Source organism: Schistocerca piceifrons, chromosome 6, assembly GCF_021461385.2.
Source record: "Schistocerca piceifrons isolate TAMUIC-IGC-003096 chromosome 6, iqSchPice1.1, whole genome shotgun sequence".
In the NCBI taxonomy this organism is placed as follows: Eukaryota; Metazoa; Arthropoda; class Insecta; order Orthoptera; family Acrididae; genus Schistocerca; species Schistocerca piceifrons.
The window spans coordinates 91,103,169-91,119,392 of NC_060143.1; the positions used below are offsets into that span (position 1 = coordinate 91,103,169).

Genomic DNA, 16,224 nt, shown 5'->3' on the forward strand with positions numbered 1-16,224 from the left:
CACGACGATACCCTCGCTTCGGAATTCTCGTAGCTGTTCGAGATTCTGATAAACAATACGTTGACGATTTTGTGGAAGTGATGAATTATATGCAACGTTTCTCGGCACGGTCCAATCGTTGTGCTGAATATGTGTGTGAAATACTGGAAAACGCGTGTAATTCACTTGAGAAACTTTCGCTGGTATACATCGAGACAGTTTTCAGTCTAGTCAGCCAAAAACTTTAACCGTGTATTTTCTTCCTTTTTGCATCTGCGTTTCTGCGAAATTGAAGCCACTGGACTTTGATTTCATCGAAAAGAAGAACAAGTGAAACAGAAGTGAAGTACGCGCTGGTGAATATTGTGTGGTCTTACATGAATTTATATTCAAAGGATGAGCAAAAGAGTATTGACCGTCTACACAACACGAGCCGTGTACCTCCTTCCTGGTGGAATGACTGGAACTGTCGGCTGTCAGACCCCCTTCGTCTAATAGACGCTGCTCATGTATGGTTGTTTACATCTTTGAGTGGGTTTAGTGACATCTCTGAACAGTCTAAAGCTTCCCTCAACCTGGGGGAAACGCTTCAAGCAGACAACTCACTTCTATGACAGTGTTTCCGAACCTATCTGGGACCATTATCCTTCAGTGCAACCCCCTCCCCTCCAACTATCATCAGTATTAAAGTCTCACTAAACTTTGTAATGAAAAAGAATTTTCTTTTATTACTTTTTATTGTTAAAATGACGAAAGGTAAGTGATTTTTAGTGGTTATAGGTGTTTTATTAAACCACGAACTAATGAGTCAGCAAGAAAAATTGGAACTGTTTATTTCTAACAACACTTTTCATAGAATGATGAAGCAATTCTCAGTGCACTATGAGTGATAGCTACAACTCCTTTACAGAGCTAGCTATCCACTTTGAGGATAGACACCCTGCACCCTCCATTTAAAATCAACCTAGTTAAACTGTGTATACTATACTTATTGTTTCTAAATTAGTTGGCTACTCGAATCCTTACTTCTGAACTGACAGAAATTGGAATACTTGAGGCTGCCAGTGCTTTGTGTGTGACCACTGCAACTAATAATAATAAATAGTAATGGAGTATAGGCCCTACAGTAATACAGTAGTCATTACATAGTTACTGTTGTATTGTGCTGTCAATTTGGCGGTTTATCTGCTGCGAAGCGAATAATGAAGCAATTTCTGATACATTGCGGGAAGTATCTACACCCCGGAGAAGGTATTTCCGTGAGATATTTAAGCATATGTGATGTAGGTCTCAATTTTGCTGTCATAGATGTAAGTGCGAAGTATGTGCGCGTTGTGTGTGGAGTAACTGAGGAAAATACTGTTGTACTTTAGTTTCATAAACTGTAACCTTCAGCACATTGTGTCACCTTTTAATGCAAGTATTTGAAAAAAAATGTATTTATTGGTAACTTATAAAATCAGATTACAGTCTTCTGAAATAGTGATAATAGAAATGTTATTTAAAAAATAATTTCATTTCGTGACCGGAAGGCAGGCGAAGACTTTTGTTATAACCTCTTATAAAATTTCATTTTATCCCTCGTTGGGTAACTGCCCCCAGATTGGAAACCACTCGTCTACGATAAGACGTGAACTTCTAGAAGCGCCAGACTGTGGGTCCTGGATGTGGAAAATCCGTCACTGAGCAATCAAGATGTGGCCACAATTACTGCCTGCTTAGCCACTAGATAAACACAGGGAACTAAAACTTTGAGAAAAGAAGACAATCCAGAGAGAAGATGGTAAAACTGCCCACCAAGAACGTAGAGAACAAACCCGATAACTGAAACGTCAGAAACTCTCGGGGAATAGAACCCTCAGAAGATGTAGTGTTTATCGGTTTGTATCTGGGCCCCGTTATTCCTGCTGCTCTTCACTGATGAAGCTGAGGGTACAGCTTTCCATTGTTCATTTAGTACACAAAACTGGACATTTTATCAAAATACGTCTCAAAAGAGAACCAACCTTGTGTCGAGTGTACCGAGTATTTGAATTAACACATCTTCACTGATTTACGATACAAATTATTTCATCAACTTTCAAAAAAAAAAAATATTATTATTATTTTCGATTATTCCCATTTAAAGAGAGCTTTTGAACTTGAATTTCTTTATGATGATTGATTATGTTTTTTCTGAGCCCAAATTTTCTTCAAGTGTTCACTGTGTTGTTTCCTTCGCTCCACTGTCCATTTGCACCCTGGTCTCTTCTGTGTTGTGCCGGCCGAAGTGGCCGCGCGGTTCTGGCGCTGCAGTCTGGAACCGCGAGACCGCTACGGTCGCAGGTTCGAATCCTGCCTCGGGCATGGATGTGTGTGATGTCCTTAGGTTAGTTAGGTTTAACTAGTTCTAAGTTCTAGGGGACTAATAACCTCAGCAGTTGAGTCCCATAGTGCTCAGAGCCATTTGAACCATCTCTTCTGTGTTGTGGTGTCAAATTTATGTTTTTTGATGATGTTCCTGAATTCAGTTCTATTTTCTGCATCGTTTACTGTTATGTGTGCTTGTCTGAGGTCCTCTTCAACTTCTTATATCCATTTTGTTTTTCCCCTGCCTGAGTTGATGACTTTAAGAATTCGCTTTGAAATTCTGTTTTCATTCATCCTGTGGATATGTCCGTAGAACTGCATTCTTCTTTTCGTTATTGTATCCGTAATCTTCTCTGTGTATTTATGTAATTCTGAGGTTGGTCTCTTTTTCCAGATTCCTTGCTCCTGTATCGGACCAAAAATTTTCCTGAGAATTTTCCTTTCTTGTTTCTCTATTTCTTTGATTTTAGTTTGCCCACCTATTTGTGTTGTTTCAGATGCATACAGTGCCTCCGGAAGTACGACAGTGTTGTAGTGCCTTTTGCGTTAATGGATATGGATTTTACTCGTAGTTCCACGTGAGTTTATATGTTTTCTGCAGTTTTTTTATTCTTTCCTCATTGGCCTTTAGGTTGATCCCTGATGGCTGGATGATTTCTCCCAGGTACTTAAAATGTGGTACTTGTACGATTTTCCCATGGGATGTCACAATAGGCAATTTGTCTTGTCGCACTCTTTCTATGTACTGGGTTTCCTCATACGAGATTTGCAGGCCAGTTCTTTGTGCAGTTTCGTGTAACTTCTCTATGGCGTTAGTGGCTTCTTTTATATTATTTGTGAGGATTGCAAGGTCATCTGCAAAAGCTAAACATTTCATATTGAATCTATTATCTTTTCTAATGCCAATTTGGATTCCTTTGACTTCTTTTTCCCATGTCCTGATAATTTTTTCAAGAATGATATTAAAGAGTAAAAAAATTAATATAATACAAGACTATTATTAATAAAAGTGGCCTATAGGATAACTCCGGAAGCTCCTTCAGGCTGTTCGCAGAAAACGCTATTGTCTGTAGGAAGGTAGCAACGCTAGTACACTGTATCGAAATGTAAGAAGACCTGCGAAGGATCGTCTTCGTTGCCCCTCAACCTAAGCAAATGTAATGCATTGTGCATAAATAGGCGAGGAAAGCCACAACTGTTCAATTACAATAGTAGCGACGAACCACTGGAAACTATTGCGAAACACGTAGTGACTGAAGAAAGTTACACTTGCCATCCCACGCTAAGACAACTGCGCAACAAGAATGGAACATTGTAACAGGAGCATCACAGTGTCCGAGTGAAATGGCGCGGCAACTGGAATGTACACCGCAGCTGAAGTACCCAGGACGGTGCGATTCTTTTGGGCAAAATTTCTATATTGTGCACTCATTTACAGTGAAATTCTGGCAGTGAATGGACCAAATGCAATGTCACGCGCAGCCGTGCTGAAGTGGTGCCAACCATTGCTCTTTTTCTGGAAGAACTCTGGGGGCTGCGTGCCCCTAAACTTCTCTGTCCGCAGAGTAACGTTATTCCGATGTTGGGGAACTTAGAAGTACGCTAAGAGTCTATTTCACGGACGTAAATCGGATGTATTTCTTTCTTTTTTCATTTTGGTAATCGCAATATGAATAATGCCAGGGCGGTCTGTGGTGAGACAAGCGATACATTAAACCGCTTCGAACGTTTCCAAACAGCAGGCAACCGTTCTCGACAACTGAATCGCTGGCAGCCAGTCAGTGAGTCTACTTTCTCGTTCTGTGAGTGAGCCAACACACAGGATACGGCATACTTGGTTTATTCACTTACTGCTCCCTTCTTGTTGGTTGTATGCGTGATTGTGCAGGTTAAGGTAAGATGCGCAGCAAGATAACAAACTACCATACTTATTCTCCTACCTCTAAAAAGCTTAACTTGCCAATAAATCTTGTGCGGATGAAAAGACGTGAATTTCTACGTCATCGGTGCATGATAAAAGTGAAAATCTAAACCTGAACACTGAACCAAGTGGGAAAATATATTAAGCGAACGTGTTTACGATAGGTACCAAATGATCGTCCAGAATGTTGGACTTTGGATCATGAAATCGCTTTTTGTAAGAAAAATGATTGGTTAATCGTTACAAAAAGGAAAAACAATTTATTTGCAAAGAAGTAGGAGATCTGGGCATAGAAAGAAATAAACGACGCATGAATATTGTACTAGCTTGGGCTGCCTTATCTGTGTCATCTAAAGGTGACTCAATAAAAGGAGAGTCGGTTAGTCTAAGGCGCCTTGCCGCGGTTCGCGCGGCTCCCCTTGTCGGAGTTTCGAGTCCTCCCTGGGGCATTAGTGTGTGTGTTTCGTTAATGTAAGTTAGTTTAAGTTAGATTAAGTAGTGTGTAAGCCTTGGGACCGATGACCTTAGCAGTTTGGTCCCATAGGAACTTACCACAAATTTCCAAGTTTCCAATAGTCTGTTAGTGGGAAAAAATATTTAAACATAAAGGAAGTTCCGCTCACCAAGCTACAACCCAAATATCACTTTGGGCTAACGAGAAGACTTTGGAAAATACTTGCACAAGGGCGTTTTAAAACGAGCTGGAGATGAAGCAAATATATTTCACGCTCTTTTTAAAGTCGCGCAAAAGAAGCAGTTGATCTGCCAGAACTTAACGGAATAGACATGGATAACATTTCACATTCTGGAAATGCGTATACTAACATTATTAATGAGACCGCAAAGAAATGAAAAACAATTATTGAAACAATTTGACAAGATCAAAAATATCATTAGTTTTTATGAGAACACAACAATTAGCCAATTATCATCTTTAATAACCAAACACCCTGACTTGAGAGAGCTCACAAAGATTTTCATTGATGTAGTAGAGCTTTATAATGGTACTGCTGAAGTTATTTGTAACGTACTGCTCTAATGTTTGGAATCCCTGGGATTTTATAATGGGTTCTTGAGCCCAGCAAATTTCATGATCGGCTAAAATAGTGGAAGGAGAACCACTTTCTATAGAAAGAGGATATTGCTACCTCTGAATGTGCGGAAATGTTCGACTCATCGATCTGGCCTGAAAATCCTGTAATAACATATAGTGAAACAAGTATAAAAACCTTAAGTCGTCGTTTTGGCCTTCCAGAGGGAGGAAAACTTAGAGGTCTTCGAGATTATTTGACGGAGAAGAAAATGCGAGCATCCCTCATTCTTCTTCCCAATGCAGTGAAATATGTTCATATGTGCTAGCGAATGTGAGTCTAGATTTTCGCAAATGACTCTCACTATCACTCCTACAAGAATTTCATTCCATATTTCTATCATTACTAATCTGATGTTCGTTAAACTGACTGGTCTTCCGCTGTAGATGTATCAAACTATTAATTATGTACGCTCTTGCTTTATGAAAGGCAGACACATTGCTACTGATATCAAGAGAAATGTAAGAAGCCGGGAAGACTACAGAAGCCACGAACTGAGGGAATTTTGTAAACTATTGTAATGCTAGATAATGTTAATTAAAATGTAGTTTCATTCTACTACAGCAAATAATCAACTATATTGCGAAATGTAGTGACTGTCGCTGTATAATGCAAGAGCACCGCCTACCTTCGGGAAGGAACGCTATCGACATAACTACAAACGACAATGACCAGGCGTAGAGGAACTGATTCAGAGCAAGGTTTCTGGCGTGTCTCTGGACTTCCGTTAGAAATACTGAGTAGATGGTAATAATTTTCTAAGCCGCTTCGTCAATGAGACATGGGTCATCATATCACATCTACAAGAAAGAGAGGATCTTTGTAATGGACACACCCCTCCTCCTTGCCTTTGCGGAAGAAATGCGAAGTTGCACGGTCAACAGGGAAGGCCATGGCCACCATTTTTTTCGACCGCGAAGGACTTGTATACACAGAGTTTACGACAAAGGGCACGTCCATTAACGCCGACTCGTACTGTGCAAAACTTACATCGCAGCACAACGCCATAAATAAGTGACGTGGAAAGTTAAGCAAAGGCATTGTTCTACAGCTCAGCAATGGAATAACCCACACAGAGCACACAGCACAAGCTTTGCTCCATCGTTTTAGATGCTAGTTTTGAAAGCATCCACCATATATTCCAGATCTTGTGATTTCCATCTTTCGGCAAGGCGAAAGAAAATCTGGGGAAAAAAAGACGTTCACACAGCGGTTCTCCAATGCCTCCATGACCGAGAGGATTTCTGTTGTAGGGGAACTGAACCACTGGCAGGACGTTCCGACCGTTTACAGAGACTTGGCGACTGCGTTCCAAAATAATGTCATAAATCTGTGGCTCTTTGAAGTGCAGTGAAGCCTGGCATAACAATGCGTAGCTTACTTTTTGAATACTAGGCAGAGATTAGTTGGGAGAATCTTAAGGAAATGTAATGCATCTACGAAAGAAATGGCTACAAGACACTTGTACGACCGATGCTTGAGTGTTTAACAAAGAAATTCGCCAAACAGCCGTGCAAATTGAGTAGCTATTTTAATTTATTTTCGTAATCAGTTTCGGCAATTCAATATGCCATCTTCAGGCTCCATACGCACCTCTCAGAAATGTTTGATATTAGCATACTGGGTCCATCTGTTTCTCGATGTCGTGAATTGTCAAATGCTTCTTTCGAAGACCTGAATGCAAGGAGTTGCATTCAAGTCTTCGAAGGAAGCCCTTGACAATTCACGACATCCAGAAACAGATGGCGTTCACGCGAATTACTGTATCCCATCCCTTTGATGACACGATTCTCTTTTTGTTAATGAATCGTAATATTAAGGTGGTTTGCTTTGTTTGATGAATGCTAAAATTCGATAAGAGAATATCTCGTGTTAAGAAATGTCCTTTCTCATGGAGTATAGTTCGGGAGACTTTTCCCCTATGTGCATTCCCCCACTCCTTTCCAAAAAAATGGTTCAAATGGCTCTGAGCACTATGGGACTCAACTTCTGAGGTCATTAGTCCCCTAGAACTTAGAACTAGTTAAACCTAACTAACCTAAGGACAACACAAACATCCATGCCCGAGGCAGGATTCGAACCTGCGACCGTAGCGGTCTTGCGGGTCCAGACTGCTGCGTCTTTAACCGCACGGCCACTTCGGCCGGCCCACTCCTTTCCATTTGCTGTTGTTAACGACAATAGCTCTCCAGCTTCAGAAATGTTTTATAAATTAATTACGAAATTCATTGCCTAATCAGTCGTACTGAAGTCGTTTAGCCAGATTCCGTTGTGTGTTGTAGATACATCATTGGGCCGAATTTCATTATACTATCGTCCCGACTTCAGACGACATTGCACTCAGAGACACCAATAGAGAGGCATTCGCCGCTCTTGATAAGAAGCAAGGTAGCTTCACAAAGTCCGTTAGATATGGCAAAAGATGCATCCCATATTGTCAGTAGTACTAAAGCACAGAATTAAACGGAATCAGAAGATCGATAGCATCACTGCATAAGGTTAACTATAATTGAAAAAGCAACTGGCATCTTTTCATATAATCGTGGATAAGACGGCGTATTCGAATTTAATGTTAACTGTAATGGGGTTATACAGGGTTATAGCTAAATATAAATTACTAATAAAAGTGAAATTTATATTCAAAACAATGAAAACCAGAAGTAGTAGACAGAAAAAGTAGTAATTTATTTTTGTCCACCGACATTAAGAGGAATTCCAGAATGAGATTTTCACTCTGTGCCGGACCGAGAAGTAAAGCTGTGAGGAGAGCGCGTGAGTCGTGCTTTGGTAGCTCAGATGGTAGAGCACTTGCCCGCGAAAGGCAAAGGTCCCGAGTTCGAGTCTTGGTCCGGCACACAGTTTTGATCTGCCAGGAAGTTTCATTAAGAGACTCTGAGCACTATGGGACTTAACATCTGAGGTCATCAGTCCCCTATAACTTAGAACTACTTAAACCTAATTAACCTAAGGACATCACACAACACCCAGTCATCACGAGGCAGAGAAAATCCCTGACCCCGCCGGGAATCGAACCCGGGAACCCGGGCGCTTCATTAAGAGGAATTGTTCGAAAAGAAAATGGAAAATAGATGCAACAATATTTGCTTCATTTTAATATAAGTTTTAAAAAGTCTTTGGAGGATAGAAAATGAGAACGTTGTTTGTTGCATTTTGTTAAACTGAAACGCACGGTAGCCTTAATAGGGCAATCACGGTACTCGTTAAGTAGACGCGTGATTTTAAGATATGGCCTTTTCGTTTATGGGAATGTTTCATATTATGCTCGATTAACAGGCTGCATTAAGTGGCCTCAACATATAAGCCTCCAAAAGCCGACTGCAGATGGATTTTGCAGGTTCAGCATTTTGTTCTTCCTGAAATATATAATTAAGCAGATTTATAATTAATTAATTATATATATATATATATATATATATATATATATATATATATATATATATGTATATACTGACGTAGCAAAATGTTACACGTTAAGGATACAATATTTGTGTCTGTATTATGGGAGGGCTGCACACTTTTCAGTCGTAAAATAGTCAGGAAGGTAAAATATTACCTTCCATTATTCGTCTACCTTCCATTATTCGTCTGAAGTTGGTATTTAAAATACCGAATCACTCTAGAGTTAGGTAGAGCCTACCCTAAGTCACAATCACGTGCGTACCTGGCAGATACGTTTCTTCCAGATAATTCCGCCCGCCGTATGTTGCGGGCGCGGCGAGCCGATACTGACAGCAGATGATAATGAACTCCTCACATCGCTATACTTATCAGTGCCGAACACCGAGACGTCACACTGCCGTATCTGCTTATCTAGATTTCGTCGATACGATATTTGCAACTCACACAAACATAGAACAAGAATAGCGTGTTCTGGGACAGGACAGGACGACTGTCCTTTTTTCCCTAGCCTTGTGCGCAGAGATGACCTATGTGGTCAAAAGATTCTGGCTTCTAATGTTGTTTGTTCCAAAGATGTTATTCGTGCAGTTAATTGTATTTAGTCCTATTACGCTTCTATGACGTAGTTTAATTTTCGGATAAGACATCCCAGAAATTCTTGGTCGTCGAAGGACGAATTTGTTTCCTATTTTATTCATGTAGCGTGGCGAGCACTCGTCTGGTTTTCGTGTGAACTTCAGTGGCTCACAAATAACTCTACAGTTCACCTCAAAGTCTTTCTGTGCGACTCAAAGCGCGGCTGTGAAGAGAGCTTAAACTACGTCTGTAATGTTAATCACCCGCAATCTCATCACTATACAACCGACGCGTTTCGGTAGAGCAAGCTTCAGTCTTCTGATACACGCCATCCCAGGAATAAGTACAAGTCACTTGTCTGATTGTGAGTCAGGTGTGTGGTGTACTCATTGGCGGCACGGGAAGTGATGTTGCTGGAAATAGCGCTAACAAGTAGAAAAAATATTTGCTATCGACCAACACACTACGAAATACCGTATCGTCAAGACGGAGATGATGTCAGAGAAGTGGAGTGCCAACGGAAGTAGTCCAAGTCAACTTTGGCTGACTTTTTTTCAAATTTATAAATCGATTTGTAGCTTTTATTCGATGAGGTCTCCGATTCTTGTGACGTGTGTCCGAAGATGGACTCCTGTTCAACCGGAACTGTGAAATGTTATTTTATAAATGCATAAAAACATAGCCCCAATTTTAACTAACGCCTGAAAATATTATAAATATTTTCACATATATAAATAAATTTGTATATTAACTGAAAGAAATTATGTACTTATGAGATGATGTATTTTAATTGTTCATGGATGATTTTGTAAAGAAGTATCTGTGAGTTAAAATGTTAAAGTAAACTCTGTGAAACAAAATGTAGTAGGTACATTCGTTTGTCTATCGTTATACCTCGTAAAAAAGCGGAACGCGACTTGTTCGCGCTCTCTCTTTTGTCCTCCACTACCGAGATAAGCTGTATAAGTGTCACTTATACGCTTTTGTTGAATAATTATGCTAATTTTATGTTAAGTAGCCATATTTCATTTTAAAATCCCTTTCGTTGCTAGTCATGTTATATGTGATTTTATTATGCATTTTTTTAGTCCAATTTCAGGTTGCATCGAAGAGAAGTTGCTGGCACATTGTTTGGTGGTCACAGCCGAACACGGTTGTTGTTCATTCGCTGTTTAATCCATTAAATTATAATTCATACGCCCCTGAGATCATTTTCACCGATCTTTTTCTTTTAAAATCCGAGTAATGTTATTACGCGGACCGCGTAATATTCAGATCGGTCACTGGTCTCGAAACAATGTCGTCTACCAACGCACTCACTGGTCTGAAGTAATGACGATGCTGGAAGGCATAGTTCAGCTTAATTAGAAAAGGAGTGTCTTCTCTGTGTCATGTTTTATCACTTCAATAGCATTGCCTCCAGCAAAACAAGACATTCATGTAGGTTTCTCACACAGTACTTGCCAATTATACAATGCTTTCTCAAAAGACATGATTAGTAGCAGAGATGAAACTATTAACATTTCATTCATGTCTGTCTAACCTATAATAGTATAGAATACCTTTTTTTTATTGAGAAACGTTACAACAGGCCAGTTTTAATCTGATCAGATTTTACGAGTTTAACATTAGAAATGTGGTAGGGCTGAAATTATCTTTTTAAAATCTTAATGAAGATCACGACCTCGTCCCATCTATAGTCTGATTTAAGTTAGTTGGTAGCTGACCCTTGAAGTCCAAAGTTACGACGCATGGCGACGGGTACACTACTTGATGAGAAGTATCCAGCCGCCTGTTAATAGACATTATGACGGGGTACGTCCACTCTTTATCTTTATGACGGCTTGAATTCTACTAGGGACACATTCAAGGAGATGTGTGAATGATTTTGGACCCGAAAACACACAAGGTAGAAATACTGGATGCGGGGGCCTGAAGAGAAGTCGACGTTCTAGGTCATCCCAAAGCTGTTCAGGTCAGGAATCTGGACAGTAATGCTGTTGTCCACAAACCATCGCCCACGGATGTTGCTTTATGACAGGGCGCATAGTCATGCTGACACAAACAACATCTACATCTACATGGTTACTCTGCAATTCACACTTAAGTGCCTGGCAGAGGGTTCATCGAACCATTTTCATACTACTTCTCCACCATTCCACTCTCGAATGGCGCGTGGGGAAAAGGAACACCTAAATCTTCACGTTCGAGCTCTGATTTCTCTTATTTTATTATTATGATCATTTCTCCTTAACGTAGGTGGGTGTCAAAAAAATATTTTCGCATTCGGAAGAGAAAGTTGGTGATTGAAATTTCGTAAATAGATCTCGCCGCAAAGAAAACGGCCTTTGTTTCAGTGACTGCCACCCCAACTCGCGTATCATATCAGTGACACTCTCACCCCTATTGCGCGATAACACGAAACAAGCTGCCCTTCTTTGCACTTTTTCGATGTCCTCCGTCAGTCCTACCTAGTAAGGATCCCACAGCGCGCAGCAATATTCCAGCAGGGGACGGACGAGTGTAGTGTAGGCTGGCTGTTTAGTGGGTTTGTCGCATCTTCTAAGTGTCCTGCCAACAGAGCGCAGTCTTTGTTTCGCCTTCCCCAGAATATTATCTATGTGGTCTTTCCAATTTAAGTTGCTCGTAATTGTAATTGCTAGGTATTTAGTCGAATTGACAGCCCTTAGATTTGTGCGATTTATCGTATACCCAAAATTTATCGGATTTCTTTTAGTACCTGTGTGGATGACCTAGCACTTTTCTTTGTTTAGTGCCAATTGCCACTTTTCGTACCATACAGAAATTCTCTCTAGATCATTTTGTAATTGGAATTGATCGTCTGATGATTTTACTAGATGGTAAATTACAGCGTCATCTGCAAACAAAGTAAGCGGGCTACTCAGATTATCACCTAGATCATTTATATAAATCAGGAACAGCAGAGGGTCTATGACACTACCTTGCGGAACGCCAGATATCACTCCTGTTCTACTCGATGATTTACCGTCTATCACTACGAACTGTGACTTCTCTGAGAGGAAATCACGAATCCAGTCGCACAACTGAGACGATACTCCATATGCACTCAATTTGATTAATAGTCGTTTGTGAGGAACGGTATCAAAAGTCTCCTGGAAATCTAGGAATATGGAATCGATCTGAGATCCCTTGTCGACAGCACTCATTACTTCATGGGAATAAAGAGCTAGCTGCGTTTCAGAAGAACGATATTTTCTTATGTATCAGTAAGTCATTTTCTTCAAGGTGATTCATAATGTTAGAGTACAGTATATGCTCTAAAATCCTACTGCAAATTGAGGTCAGTGATATGGGTCTGTAATTCAATGGATTACTCTTATTTCCTTGCTTGAATATTGGTGTGTCCTGTGCTACTTTCCAGTCTCCTAACTGTTTCTGTACTGCATGCAGTCACAATGCTGTAAAATATGTTCATACCCTTCTGCATTTAACGTTTTCTTAGGCGCAATAAAGGGACCACACCCAAAGCGCAATACATCCCCATACCGTAACACCGCCTCCTCCAGGCATCATTGTTGCACGAAATATGAAGTCAGGTCATGTCCTCCATGCATTCGTCAAAGCCAAACCGTTCCATCGGCCTGCCACAGTGTAAGGCGTGAGTCGTCACTCCGAATCATTCGTTTCCATTCATCCACCATCCAGTTGCGCTGCTCTTTAGACCATCTCAGGTGTCGCCTAAAATACTGACTACAGAAATGTGTCGGCCTGAGAGAAGATGCTCGATTATTGTACCCCATTCTTTTTAACTCCCTACGCACAGTCATTGAGCTAGCTGGACTGCTGGTACCGCTTTGGAACTCACGACTGATTCGTTCAGCAGACTACGTGCGATTTTTTACCAGTCATCTGCAGCGTTCGACAGTCACTCTCCGTTAGTACACGAGGTCTGTCTGATCTTTGTTTATCCACATCCAGTGATGGCTATCAGCTAAGAAGGGAGAGAGAGAGAGAGAGAGAAAGAGAGAGAGAGAGAGAGAGAGAGAGAGAGAGAGAGAGAGTACGAAAGATCTATTAGATAATATGGAAAGTCACGAGAGGCTTTTCTCGAATGATGCAGTTGTGTATAGTGCACTCAAAATGCTAGAAAATTGTCGCGAAATGCAGGAAGACGTGCAGAGGATCGACACGCCCCTCAACATAATCAAATGTAACAATGTGTTATGAATACATAAACAGAAAGAACCTTTTTGTATGATTATACGATTGTAGAACAATTACTGGAAGCAGTTGCTTCCGTAAAATACGTGGAGTATGGCTATGGAGCGATTTGAAATGGAACGTTCACATAAAATTAATTGTGGGTAAGGCAGATGCTAGACTGAGATTCATTGGAAGAATCCTCAGAACATTTCACTGAATAAAGGAAGTAGTTTGCAAAATACTTGTTTGACCAATACTTGAATATTGCTCGTCAGACTGATAGCCCTACCAGATAGGACTGATAGGGGAAGTAGAGATGATCCTTAGAATAGCAGCACGTTTCGTTACAGGTTCATGTACTAAGCATAAAAGCTTCATGCTGAGGCAACTCCACTGACATATGCAGCAAGAGAGGCATTGTGCACCATTGTTTGGTGTACTGTTCAAATCCCGAGAGCGTATATTTCTGGAAGGGTCAACTAATATAATGCTTCCTCCTTTTCCCGAAAAGGCTATGAAGGTAAACTTAGAGAGATTCGACCCCACAGGGTGACTTACCAGCAATTGTTCTTCCCGTAACTGGAACAGGGAAATGGGGAAGTGACACTGGACACAAAGTACCCTCCGCCACACACCGTAAGGTGATTTGTGAAGTATACATTTAGAAATGAAATGATAATTAAATAGACACTCTAGCTACAAGCAGGCGTTGATACACTTCATTGGGGACATGTTGAAAATGTGTGCCCCGACCTGGACTCGAACCCGGGATCTCCTGCTTACATGGCAGACGCTCTATCCATCTGAGCCACCGCGGGCACAGAGGATAGTGCGTCTGCAGGGACTTATCCCTTGCACGCTCCCCGTAAGATCCACATTCCCAACATGTCCACAACACTACATTCGTAGTGCGCCTAATAGATGTTTGCCCATCATACTCATTACTCGTGGCAGATTAATCTACCAAGTCCCGTACGAGTTCGGGCATAGCGTGTGCGTTCGCACAAGAAGGTCAAAGGCCGGGAACCCATATTTTTAACTATATATGACGGTAGTATCTGTTCCCGAAAGAACAGTTACCGTGGATGACCATGCAGCTTTGCTAGAAATGAAATGATAATTAAATAGACAACCTAGCTGCAAGCAGGCGTTGATACACTTCATTGGGGACATGTTGAAAATGTCTGCCCCGACCGGGACTCGAACCCGGGATCTCCTGCTTACATGGCAGACGCTCTCTCCATCTGAGCCACCGCGGGCACAGAGGATAGTGTGTCTGCAGGGACTTATCCCTTGCACGCTCCCCGTGGATTAATCTGCCACGAGTAACGAGTATGATGGGCAAACATCTATTAGGCGCACTACGAATGTAGTGGTGTGGACATGTTGGGAATGTGGATCTCACGGGGAGCGTGGAAGGGATAAGTCCCTGCAGACGCACTAGCCTCTGTGCCCGCGGTGGCTCAGATGGATAGAGCGTCTGCCATGTAAGCAGGAGATCCCCGTCGGGGCACACATTTTCAACATGTCCCCAATGAAGTGTATCAACGCCTGCTTGCAGCTAGGGTGTCTATTTAATTATCATTTCATTTCTAGCAAAGCTGCATGGTCATCCACGGTAACTGTTCTTTCGCGAACAGATACTACCGTCATATGTAGTTATACATTTAGAAGTAGATGTAGATGTAGTAGACATAGATGTAGACAATGTTTGCTACTGAAGTCCGTGGCTGCTCTAAACCACACATTTGCAGTGGACCTATATCTAGTGGAACGTTCTTGCATTTGTTATTGTGCACTTCAAATTTCACACATAGGCGCTTCCTGTGTCCCTGTCGGACTGGCGTTCCAAACTGCCGATGGCGTCACTTGGGCCCTGTCTGGAGTCGCCGTGCTCGCATAAGGTGCGAGATGTAGTCCTAACGCCAGTTCACACTTGCCGTCGTGTCACGTCACGTCACGTCACTTCACGTCAAAACATTTCACAATGCATTTCAAATGGCTGACGTCTGTACTCTGTGTAAATAAGAGCCTGAATTGATGAAGCAATTTTCATTAAATAACTTTTAATTAACTATGAAAGTCAGCTCTACTGAAGGAGAAAAATACAGTTAGTTATGACATATGCTACACACGGAAAAAAAGTAACGGATAAGGTAAACATGCTGTATCTATTTCCTTGTAAATGTGATATTATTCTTTGTATGTAGCTATTTTCGCTGGCAAATAAATGTCGATGTTTTGAGATGTTGTTTCACTTCTCCACAATATACCATACAAAACTGATCAATAACATTCGTTATGTAGTTTGCTTTGGTCATTAATAAAAGTATCGTCCTTAGTTCCCAAATTGCGACACTATACTTCGACTTTTTGCATCACGGAAGGTACCTCATAACCTCACTTTCACCGTTCGGTACTGCGCTAAGCGAAGTGACGTGACGTAATGTGACGTCTAGGGTGAATACACACTGAAAACAGCGTGACGTGACGTGATCGTCCAGTGTGAATCGGCGGTTACTCTTACCATGCGTCGGCTTTGCCGCGGACCCTAGGGGAAGCGGCCGGCATCCCGCACTGGGCGCTCTCGGCTCAGCGCATCCACCGCAACTGCCACCTCGCTGAGGCTGGCCGGCTTTTACAGCTGTCCCGCCCGCTCGCTATGCTGGGCGGACGCCGTTCACAGTTCAGCTGCCGCTGTTG

General features: G+C 41.5%; 1 protein-coding gene and 1 non-coding gene across 2 annotated transcripts in view; both read right to left on the minus strand.

Moving 5' to 3' along the window:
* The window catches only part of LOC124802516 (phospholipase A1 member A-like), a 128,338-nt gene extending 112,271 nt beyond the window's left edge, over positions 1-16,067 (minus strand). The window contains exon 1 of the mRNA XM_047263356.1: positions 16,049-16,067. The gene's annotated coding sequence lies outside the window, so the exon portion shown is untranslated. The remainder of the gene's footprint in view (positions 1-16,048) is intronic.
* Positions 14,707-14,781, minus strand: Trnat-ugu. The gene has a single exon. It is a non-coding gene; the product is annotated as a tRNA-Thr (tRNA).
* Positions 16,068-16,224: the final 157 nt, after the last annotated feature.